At 37.3% G+C, this 11,348-nt stretch overlaps 1 pseudogene; it reads right to left on the reverse strand.

Moving 5' to 3' along the window:
• Positions 1–3,175: 3,175 nt before the first annotated feature.
• Positions 3,176–3,712, reverse strand: LOC122787917 (annotated as a pseudogene).
• Positions 3,713–11,348: the final 7,636 nt, after the last annotated feature.

Consider the following 11,348-nt stretch of genomic DNA (forward strand, 5'->3'; position numbering starts at 1 on the left):
TATTTGTTTTGTGAATGTGCAACAGATACATCAGAGTGGGATAAGAGGGTGCTTTGTAAGCCAGGCATAGATTGCCTTTCAGCAGTCTGTAGGAAACCAAGTACAGGGATAGGGCTTTGAAGTGATGCATAGGACATGTTGTTTAGATCATGTATTCTTTTTGTGAGGAACCTCTGTGGATATTCCAGTTATTGCATATGTCTGGTCAAGCACATACCAAAAGGGGTATTGGTCTCAATGATTGGTCTGATAAAGGCCAAGTATAGCAGAGCAATGCCATCCTTAGAAATACTATAGATGTCATACACATGGTTATAAATTGCACAATATTGAATAATTTCCTTAGTACAGTAGAAACATAATGGTCAAATACCATCTTATGTTTGACATGTGTTCCAAAATTCATGACCACTGGGTTTGCTATTAGGGGTGTATTAGCAATGTGGTAGTTTCCAGGGGTAGCTATCTTCCCAAAGGATACTATTATGCATTTCTTGGCAATGTGTTTTAGTTAATGGCCCTGGCACCATTTATTAGTCTGTGTCAGGCCTTCCTGGAGGGTATTTGGGTCATTGAGGGATTCTATGACTGCTCCTAGTTTGGAATTGTCTGCAAATTTGGTCATCCAGAGGCCTTTGATGTTGGCCTTGACTTCAGAAAAGTAGATGTCAAAAGGAAGTGGGCCCAGCACTGAGCCTTGAGGGAGTCCACTAGTGACTGGCCTCATTGTGCTGGTAGACTCCCCTATTCTAACATATCAGAAATAAACTGGGAGATTCCAAGCTCCAGGTTAGAGGAGAAACAGTAACTGACTGTACTCCTAACATATGAGGGTTCCAGCTATCAAGTGTGGGACTACAGAGCTCTTTCAAGGTTGTTTTATGCTAGGATTCACCAACCTATTCTGCTCCCCAAGCTCTGTCTTCAGACTCATGCCAGCTCCACCCACCTGCCCAATCCCCAATCGAGGTGAAAAAAAAAAAAAAATAGGCATTGGTGTCTATTAGGTCTTACCTACTTAATGGATTAAGGTACATGTTGTGCCTTGCTGTACTCAATAAATCCAAGCACACAGCAACACGAATATCCAAAATAAATACACTCAGGAGGCAGTCACTGGAAACAAACTCCAACTTTTAATGGTGCTTCTGGTACCTCAGCAAACAGCCTTCTAGGAATAACATAAACCACCAGCCATTCCCATTTTATGTCAAACTGCTCCAGTTAATCAATCATCTCATTACACAATAATCTGCTACAAGAACCTGCTTAAACAAATGTACCCTTAAAAAGGGGTAACATATTTTTCCATATACAATAAGTTACAAAACATCATATATACAATATTATAACTTATACATTTAAATTCACATCCAAATTCATACCTTTAGGTTTTAAAGTATTATAATTTAGAATGACCTGCTTTCCATTTTTAACAAACTAGCTAAAAGATCCCCACCCCTAACAAGAAATTGTGTAGCCAACACACTAAAGAAGAAACTAACATCAGAACCCCATGTACATTAATAAAGTGCTCAGCTACTGGGCTATCCAAATTCCTATTTCTAATATGTCCCAGATGTTCAAGAATTCTAACTTTTACCATACGTTTTGTCTGTCCAACATACCACCTCACAGAAGTACACCCACACCCTACAATATAAACCACCCTACAAGAAACACATAAAAACCTTCCCATAGAATGAAATAATTTACCCTTAATTTTTCTTCCTGAAATGTTCTTAATCCTAGAACATACATTACATCTTCCACAAGGGAAGGATCCCACGTTAGCCTCCAGGAAAGAAACCTTTTTAAAACCTAACAACTCTCTTAAGTTTAAATACCTTTGATAAGAAAATGTGACATGTGAAAGGAACAAATGCTTTAGTTACTCATCTTCACATACCACAGGCCACAAATCTTTCACTAACCCCCTCAAAATATCAGAAAATGGGGAAAATCTGGTAACAAAAAACAGTACTTTATCCTGCCTATCAGTATCCTGATCAGAATGATGCCTTTTAAAACCATCATAGCTATTATTACTCTTGCCACAGCTACTACCCCCCACCTTTAACACTCTATCCTTAGCTTTTATCAAACTGATGCTAGAATAACCCCTTTGCAACAAGTTCCATTCCACCTTCATAAATTTCTCCTACCAAATTTTTATCGGAGGTATTCTCATAAATCCTTTTAAATTCACCCATAGGCAATGCTTCCATTAAATGTGATGGATGCATGCTATAGGCCTGTAGAAAAAAATATTAACTGCAGTGGGCTTCACATGGGATCTATGTTCTACCTTCAAATCTTCCTTGAGCAGGTTCTTGTAGTAGATTATTGGGTGATGAGATGGTTGATTAATTGGAACAGTTTGACATAAAATGGAAATGGCTGCTGGCTTATGTTCTTCCTTGAAGGCTGTTTGCTGAGGTACCAGAAGCACCATTAAAAGTTGGAGTTTGTTTCCAGTGACTGCCTCCTGAGTGTACTCTAAATAATTCAGAAAAATGATTTAACTTTACTAAGTGGTCTCATAAATAAATATACAACCAACTAACACCGAAGACCTTCACAAGACATTTTGAGGTGGCATAACGTATGTAAACATAGGGATACAAATTGCCCAGGCAGAAGTCAGCCAGCCAATGTGGCATAATTTACTTAAAAAAGGGTAAACCAAGGATTGCTTCCAATATATTGAAAGGGAATGAGGAAGAGGGGAAAAAAATCAAGCAAGCATTTTAAAACATTTTAAGCTAAGCAACAGGTAAGATAATGCAGAAGAAATGGAAAAAATGCTAAGCTGGAATTTGTTATTTTTACTGGGTGGCTGTAACTCACTTACATATGTTCTTTATCTGACTAACAGAAATGAGTTATTTCTGCCTGAGAAAATCAGAAAAACACTTTTCAAATCGTGTTTTAATGAACCTGCTCACAAGTTGATTAAGACCCCTAAAATTCTAACCCTAACCCTGAACTCTGCTCCAACCCTAATCCTAAAAGTACAATCCCAAAAATAAGACCCTAGGATTTTCCTCAAACACTAGCTCTAGTTTTAATTCTAAAGCTATAATACTAACCCTAACACTATGTTATCCCTAAAGCAGTGACTCTAATTGCATGCCAGTCTTCATATAGCATAACTTGCAGTTACACTGCTTTTTCAAAACAAATTTCCTTCTGGTAGGTGTAACAATGGCCACTTTGTTTGAAATATTTTTTTGTAAGTGAAAAATAACTTTATTTTGTCAACTCTCCAAAGATAATGTTTCCTGATAGCTGCTGCAACCTGTCCCGCAATTCCATCTAAGTCTCTTTGTCCTTGAGTAGTTTGTTAGTGCCCCCTATTTGGATCATTTTGCACCATCTTCATTCCTTCAAGTGCCTATAGGATTCTTTTGGCAACACTTCTAGTTCCTCTACTGAAGTGACTTGGTTGCACTCCATTACGTTTGTGACCCCCATAAATGTTTGTTAAGGACTCAATTCCAATATCACCATGCAAGTACAAATAGAGGATGGTAGAGGCTGCTCTTACATAGGACTGGTTCTCATCCTAGTGGGACAGTTCTTTATGTCTTCCAAGTTTTACAATGATGACCCAATCTATTACCTTCAGTTTATCAGACTTTTTCAGGAAAGCAGCCAGGGCCTTGACAAACTCCAACTGATTTACTTCCTCCACAGTTACATCAGGCATCTTGCTCCAACATGAACTGAAAGAAAAAGAGAGAACATGGGGTTTCCAAACTTCATGACAGGGACTTGATATGTAGACCAAAACCAAATGAAGCATTAACCTAAAGACAGGTTAATAAATATTAACTAACATTAAACACTGCTAAGTAAAATAGATATGCATTTCCTTCCTTTTTAATCCTGAGCTTGGGAGCAAAGACAAGAAGTGAAAAGCAGGAAGGATGTATGGATGAGATTTCTGAGCAATGATTTTATGAGGTAATAAGGAGAGAATACGAGGGTTTGGTAAAAGGCTAACATATTTACTGAAGTGGAGAGTGCATAAGGCAGTGGTAGGCTGAATAATTGTCAAAAGGCAGTCCAGAACAGTCAGAGAACTAGCATAGCTTCAATCTTAATACATAAGTACAAGAATGAACAATGGCAGGGAGAAGGATACGGTCACTCCACAGTGTTCATTAGAGCTGGGAGTTTGAGCTAGATAGTGCCTTAGTTCCCCTTGCTGGGGGTGCCATGCTGGGAAGGCAGTAGATAGAGAGTGTAGAAAGCAGTGAACATAGCTACCCCAGGACAGGAAGGAAGGAGGTGGGGAGGGAATTGGCTGACTAACATAGTATAAAGCACAGGGACAAGATGAGCTGCTTCCCATGGTCATCTCAAATCTGGGTAATGTTCTGGCAGATCCTCTTACAAAGATTGTGAACAGATTACTGACCATGATAGAAGGGCAGCAAGACAGAAATCCAGGGAATTATAGGTCTGTTGGCATCTAAAATAATAAAGGTGGTTGCTTCCCTAGAGGGCAACAATTTCAGGACAGCTGTCATGGATTTATGACCAGAAAGAGGTCTCAGTAACCTCTTTTTTCTTATATCATTTTTTTTTGTTACTGACCAAACTCACTATCCCCTCCCTCCCACCAAGATGAACAGTCTTTTGTCACTTTCCATGGCTGTTCAGCCATTTATGGAGGCAAATTCCTGCTAGTGGAGAGGCAATCATTATGTTAGTTTTTTAAGGATTTTGGTCACTAACCCCTCACCTTTGTGGTTTTGTGCATCATGGAAACAGGGCCTGCATTGTTGACACAATGGCACAGTTATGCTTCTTTGCATTCAGATTCTAGATATAAAGCTGGACACTGCGTGACAGACTTCTAGCATGTCCCCAGGCCTTCTGTAGTGTGCTGTTACACCAATAATCTACTAGGTCAGTAAAATAGTGATCTCCCTCCCCAAAAATGGATGAGATGGCATTTAGTGTTCTCCCCTTTCTGGACAGCTTCTTTAACATCTAAGTCAGTAGTTAATTCTGTGTTTCTGGATCATAGTCAGGGCTTTAATGCTCTACGTCGCAGAGCATGCTGAATGTTTTGTAAATGGTATCCAGTTTTATTACAGAAAAAAACTGGCAGGGGAATACAGGTAGATATGGTCTAACAAACAGCAAGGATTTTGACTTAGTCCTACAAGGTTACCTACTAAGAACACTACTGTGGATTTTGTGGGGTAATGAGATTGAAAAGCTGGATTTTTCAGTGATTGAAGGCCAAGACACTGGTGTTTGTGCTATGAAGTACGATGCCAAGAATTAAGAAAATGGCTAGCAGTATAGCACAAGGGCCACTTCTTGGCTCAGTACTCTTCCTTGAGGAGTTAATTTCATACATATCTGAGTGAAACCAGAGTAAGATCAATCTCTTTGCACGTGACACAACATTAGCTGCAGCAGTGGAAATGGGAGAAGGAGTAATGAAACATGTGAAAAGGCTGGCCATGTGGCAGAAATGTGGCAGTTGAGGTTCAGTGAAAACAAAATTAAATTACTGTACATGGGCAACAAACCTCATGAATATTGCATGGGGAGATACAGGCACCAGAATTATACTTAAAGTAAAATTCATTTAAATCCTTTTAAAATCACTGTTCATAAATGTAAAGTCAAATCCTTTATACATAAAATGATGAGCACTTTTAACCAATAAAAATCATTTAATATAACCATGTGATTTTTCAAGTCTCCCAACAAGCTCCACTCATTTCATGAAACACTTTTAGATCATAGCAGTTTACAAAATGTAAATAAAATACAAATAAAGCATGTGGATGTGAGGTTAGCTCAGTAGTCAAGGCATCCACCCCACAAGCATAAGATGGAAGGTTTGACTCTTATCTGGGGTAGGTATAAAGGCTCCAGATGCCCCACCATGGAGTCTAGCCTGGTAGTAATCCATAAAAACTAGTTTTGGCAATTATTAATTCAAATTTAAGAGTAAATGTTGCTCCTCTGTAAAACCAACTTAAAAAAAACATTTACTATCTCTGTCGAGCCCTTATTTTTAATAAACAAATTATCGATACATTTTCATTTAAACCTGTCTGGAGATTAGCATTCAAATAAAGTGCCTTTAAAATTCTAGCTTTTCAAGGGTTAAAGTCCAAGACCCCCTCTTTCATTCACTGCAATTTGTTCAAGTATGATGAATTTAAAACAATGGGTAAGGTTTTGCTGTCATAGAGGTGGCTGCCTAGGGCACTTTTCTAGTATTTATTTGATGTAGTTAGACCAGGATGGGGGCACCAGGTAGTGTGATGGGGGACGCTGTAGAGCCCTTTTGCCTAGGGCACCAGTTGACCTAAGGCCGCTGCTGTTTGCTGTACATGTTTAAACAGAACACTTGTATTTTTAATGTCATAAATATGTTCATAGACTCTCTCCCTGAGTGTTCTCTCTGTCTTACCATTGTAAAAGCATGTACATGCAGAACAAAGTGCACAATATACCACTTGTTTTGTATTGCAGTCAACATGCCCTCTAAATATGAATTCTATGATCTAAAAGTGTTTCATGAATTGGGTGGAACTTGTTGGAAGGCTTGAAAAATCACATGGTTATATTAAGTGATTTTTATTGGTCTAAATACTTTCTAAGCATGAGAGTAATCTGATTGTCTGATGAAGTCTTTTATATAAAAAGATGAAAGCACTCATCATTTTGTGCATAAATAAAAATATTTGATTTTAAATCTATGAACAGTGATTGTAAAAGGATTTAAGGAAATTTTAAAACCCAAACAAAAACACTGGAGCCAGAATAAGTTGAGCACTTTCATCCCGTTTATTATAGAACTTCTTCAGAACAATAAAACAATACCACTCATTTCCTTTTATACAATCATTCTACTGACATCATTTCCTCAATTAACAATCCTTAAAAAGACACATACATTAATAACAGTTATACTATTGCTTTGTTTCTTAATAGTGTTAAACAAAACAGTGCTTTACATAACATTTGTGTGAAGTCATGAACAAATAAAAGCTTCTAAAAACTAAGCATTATTACTCATTATTAATTAAAAATTAGTATAATTTAAATGACCTTTAACAGATATCTTATTGTTGATACCTGGTGCTAAATCTGCTCTTAGAAAAATTTGCCATTTAAGTTCTATTTTTTCTAAAACAATATTAAAGGACTCTACAAATTTGTCAGCATTAACTTTTTCCACTACAAAAAGCTAAACTTTCTTAAGTTTTCAAATTTACTGAATGCTTGGCTAAGGCATAACTCATATCTTTTTTTCCTGTAAGTATAATTCTGGTGCCTGTATTTCCAGCTTGCCGTGAGCCATTTGTCCCAAGTTTGTTTTTGGTGTTTTGAATCATGATTAGATTGTTGTTTATTACATGGGGAGGCTAATGGAAGAAGACCAGCAAAATGATCTGTGGATGTTGATCACACTGGGGTGGGACCACTGAAAAACAGAACAGAATGCAGTGGCAGCAGATGGAATTTTGAAATGTATCTTGAAGGGAAAAACTCAGCAAGCAAAATATAGTACTCTCTTTCTAGTGGGCCTTAGATGGGAAAAACACTCAACAGCTGTGTGCAGTTCTGGATGCTATTTAAGGAAAGGGAGATCAAACTGCTGGAAGGAGTCCTAAGGAAAGCCTTTTGAGATGTAGTTGGGATAAAAGGGAAAGGCTGTGACTGCAGATTAGCGAAGCTGAAACATTTATCATGACAGCCCAAGAGAAGGAGATGTGATATAGCTGTGTAAGGTCATACCCTGGAGATGTGAAGCATCATCTAAAATAAGAACAAAGTAAGAAAAGAGAGAGGGAGAAGATGGTGCAGACAGTAGAATATAGAGACCAACTGATCTCTGGGTCATCAAAAGTACTTTTCATGGAGAAGGCTAGGGTACCTTGAAAAGATCTGCCAGAATGATTGATGGACAGATTATTCATGGAGGTTTTAAAGAAAACATGGGACAGGTGGAGGAAGGCTGGAAGGGAAGAGAGGGTTAGTGTGAAGGTAAAATGTTAAACATACTTAAAGGATTGACTAAAGAGGATTGTTATCCCCTTTTGTCATCAAGCAAGTGTTATATAAAAAGCTAGCTAAAAAGACCACTAGAAGTTCACTCAGATAAGAAACATATTTGAAAGGGAATACTCAATAGTACAATTATGGGATTTTACTGGATAGTTATAGAAAGATGTCAAGAATAAACTTGTGATATTAGGATATTTCTCCTGGGTTTACCAGAACAGTCTTAGATGATGCATTTATTATAATTTTCTGGGCTGTTATATCTCCAACACTAGGCCGATAAACAAATAAAAATAAAAATAAATAAACTCCAGGAGTCACCTCTGTTGTAACCTTAAAATAAAGTGTCATCATTGACTTAGGCACCTCATATTTTACCATGTAATCTGAAGATGTAGAAACCACAGTTATCTCAATGTGTGCCACTTGTTAGGGATCTTCCAGGTATTTATTTAAAAGGAAATGTGAATGAATACTGCAACTCACTCTGACAGCTCATGACACAATTTAATCTAATTTTATTTATTTTCTTAACAAGATAAGTGAACTGATCCTTTTCAGATGTTTGTAGCCATGACCCAGGTCACAAAAGCATATGGATTATGTTAGTGCAGCACATTTGTCAATGTGTTTTTGGGAGACTGAAACTAGAGTACTTGGGGAGAAAAAAAAACATATAGATACAGGAGAACATACAAACTCTGCACAGGGAGTGGTATTTAGGACAGAACACAGGACTCTGGAGCTGTAAGGTAGAAATTTTAAACACTGGGCCACCACACTGCTTAGTTTATTTATTTGTATATGCATTTATTTAAACAATGAATCATATACTGATAAATGATAGTCCACGGCTATCCTCTGTGCTAACAACAATAAACTGAGAATAACATTGCTGCTAAAGAAGCTGTTTACTAAATTGATAAGTTGTCTGAACATTGTTTATCTGTCTGTCTCACTGAAAATATCAGTTTGCCTTAATTTGTGTTGGGATAGCAGAAACAGGGAAATTATTTTTAATGTGCTTTAAGCTACCCTTGCAATATTATCTTACAGCGAGTTGACACAATCCCAGAACTGGTATCTAGAATTAATGGGAATGTTGAATCTGTAGCAGAATATCCACAGTAGCAGAATGTTTGCCTCAATTTGTGTTTGCATATGAGTGGTTTGTTTGATGAGGTTAGTTTTACTGTCTTTGTCTCACTGTCGTATCTGCTGGTGAGGTATCCTTAAATGATTATATTGGAACTGTTTTCAGTGATGTCATACAGAGCCTGATAGTGGCAACAATGCTGTATCATCTAGGTGTATCACTGAAAGAACATGCTGCCAATGCATATGAAGTATTTTTTTTATCTGGGTGTCCTGGCTCTAATCATTTCCAGCAGAGCTCCTTTGTTTGTAGTTTTGTGTGTGACTATTTGTATACAGTACGTCATTATTAATCGTTAATAAACTGACAACTGTGAAATGCCAGCTGACACAGAACAACTTTTTTTTTCCAAAGCTTATTTCTGGGCTTAAAGACTATGATAGCTGCTATTTCCAAAAATTCCTTTTGAAACAGGTTGAGCTAGTTGACAGACTTTTGCCGAAACATAGAGTTTAAGCTTAAAGCCACTTTAATCAAAGCATTCTGAACACCTTGTTTATCTGAAATGGTAACATGCCTCAAACAGATTAAATTATAACTTGAGAACAGCCGGGTGATCTTATTTAGTGTTTGTAATGTGTGACACTATGCATTACGTCCTTCTAAGCAGATATAGGGTATAATATTCAATTAAAAAAGAAGTTGGTATTGAGTCAGTCATTTACCACATAAAAGTGGCAAAGACACCAGTAGGAATAGCAACATGTAGTATTGTAGTATGGATGGTTACAACGTACTGACCTACAGAGCACTCGGCTGTGGCCGAAGGACAACATTTATAAACTGTTCCCTAGCATATTATAAAATGGGATTGAAGGCGTTATACCTGATCGGTCATTATTGTGGTGTATGCTATATTGTTTAATGCATCAAAACTTTGTTTTGATTAATACTAAGTGATCAAGTGGTTCTTTAAGGACACTTACAGCATAACAAGGGGAAAGGGAAACAATCACTTGTTATTGGAGCGGTCACTTTTCTTCAGATGTACTGTTGTAATTAGAAAGTCACAAACTTAACAGAAAGAACAGCATTGTCTGCACATTAGAATAACTTCAGCTAAAGCTCGACTGCTACTACTTTAAGAGCTCTAATCACAAAGAGACAGCAACACCAAAACTTTCAGGTGTTATGGTTTTAACTGAATTACCTCTAAAAATTAACACACCCAGCATGAACACTTAATGAACTTAATAGGAATGCTCTGCATAAGGAGGCACATTAATATTTACAGAGATTCTTTCACAAAGAGGAACACTGTGTCGAATGCCACTGCCTAAAGCCACTCACAATTTGTTTTTCTGATATGTGCAGTGCAGAGATAAACAAGAGCACAAGCTTCCAGCCATTAAAGAAGCCATCCACATGACAAGATACCCTAAAGATGAGTATAATCCATTCATTATGAATCACTAAGGTCCTGGTGGTCTCTCTCTCTGTCTCTGTCTCTCAAGTAGATGACCTGTTTTGCTTTTTTTTGTTTTGTTTTGTTGATAATTTCTGATCCTGAAGAAAATACAAACTGCAATTTAGTAGCTGCTCTGTACTAAATTCCCATATGGTGATTATTACACTTTCCTTTCTATCCATTACTGTAAACATTTAACTGATTATATTTCTTAACTGCCTACTTCTTCTTAATCCTTGTTCTCCCCGCCTCATACCACTATTTACTAATTTCAACCCAGATGTCAATCTTCATCTCCCCTTGTTTTTTCTTTGTATTTTTGTCTGCTATAAACCTCTACAAATGCACAGCTAATCTCTTATTTTCTTCTGTTCCCAGAGAGAGATCATGGTTAAATGGGGTCTAGGCGGGGTAATGGATCGAAGACCGCCACCAGCAGCAGCCATTATCTGGCTATTTCTCCCTAGTTACGATAAACACTGTTCAGACCTGTCAGTGTACATACTATTTTCTGTACTTATACAATGATTACACATATTTGGAATTAATTTAAAACTTTTATTTCAAATTTTATAACACAAACATTGACAACCGTTTGCTAAACAAAACAATACAATCTCACAATGAAACAGATTTAGCATGAACAACAGTAAACTTCTCTGCTCTTGAAACTCACATTCATTGAAACTGCGTTGTAACCCACGTTCGCAGAAAATGCATATGGCCAGTGGTGGA

This window comes from Protopterus annectens, chromosome 13.part0 (genome assembly GCF_019279795.1).
Source record: "Protopterus annectens isolate FY-2018-M chromosome 13.part0, PAN1.0, whole genome shotgun sequence".
In the NCBI taxonomy this organism is placed as follows: domain Eukaryota; kingdom Metazoa; phylum Chordata; order Ceratodontiformes; family Protopteridae; genus Protopterus; species Protopterus annectens.